We start from the raw sequence: 1,375 nt of genomic DNA on the forward strand, positions 1-1,375 counted from the left end.
TATTTAATGGTGAGAAACTAGAAGCTTTCACACTAATATCAGGAGAAAGGGGCAAGGGTGTCCCACTCTCCACATCTTTTCAACATTGAACTGGGAGTCCTAGCTAATGCAGAAAGACAAGAAAAGGAAATAAAAGGTATATAGATTGGAAATGAAGAAATAAAACTGTCTTTGTTCACAGATGACATGATTGTCTATGTAAAAAATCAAGCAATTATAGAAAGGTTGCACGATACGAAGTTAACATACAAAAGTCAATTGTTTTCCTATGCACCAGCAATGAACAAATGGAATTTGAAATTCAAAACACAATACCATTTACATTAGCACCAAAAAGTGAAATGCTTAAGCACAAATCTAACAAAATGTGTACAAGACCTATATGAAGAAAACTACAAAACTCTGATGAAAGAAATCAAGGAAGAATTAAATCAATAGAAATATACCATGTTCACAGACAGGAAGACCCAGTATTGTCAAGATGTCAGTTCTTCCAAATTTAATCCATAGATTCAATGCAATCCTGATCAAAATCCCAGCTAGTTACATTAAGGATATCAACAAACTGATTTTAAAATTTATATGGAGAGACAAAAGGCCAAGAAAAGCCAATACGACACTGAAGGAGAACAAAGGTGGAGGACTGACACTGAGTACTCAACTACAAGACATACTATAAAGCTACAGTAATCAAGACAGTGTGATATTGTTAAGAGCCCAGAAACAGACCCATGTAAATACAGTCAGCTCAGCTGATCTTTGAAAAAGAAGCAAAGGCAATACAATGGAGAAAAGACAGTCTTTTCAAAAATAGTGCTGAAACAGGTGGACATCCACATGAAAAAAAAATGAATTTAGACACAGAGTTTACAAATATTAACTCAAAAGGACCATATATCTAAATGTAAAACACAAAATTATAAAACTCCTAGAAGATATCATAGGAGAAAACCTACATGACCTTGGGTATGGTGATGAATTTTTGTTTTTTTAATTTTTATGTTATTTTTTATTATTTTGATTCCTTTTACTGTTTTTGCAATGAGGTTTTTTTTTTTTTCCCTTTTTGTCTTTTTTACTGACTGGTAATGGGATCGCAACCCTCGGTGTCGCGCCCGTACCGGGGACCGGCAACGGGATCGCAACCCTCGGTGTTGCACCCGTACCGTGCTCAGCCAGTGAGCAGGAACCGGTCTCCACATGGGATCCGAACCCTCGGCGGGAGTGCCGCCACGCTCCCAAGCGGCGCACTCTCCAGTGCGCCACCGGGCCGGCCCAGGAAAATCTTAACTATAAGGTTAAGTTTGGTAGAGAAGCTAAAAATTCCATTTCACAAAAAATTTCCGAAATTTCAATACTGTTTACATCTTTGTTT

This window comes from Galeopterus variegatus, unplaced genomic scaffold (genome assembly GCF_000696425.1).
Source record: "Galeopterus variegatus unplaced genomic scaffold, G_variegatus-3.0.2 Scaffold654, whole genome shotgun sequence".
Lineage (NCBI taxonomy): Eukaryota > Metazoa > Chordata > Mammalia > Dermoptera > Cynocephalidae > Galeopterus > Galeopterus variegatus.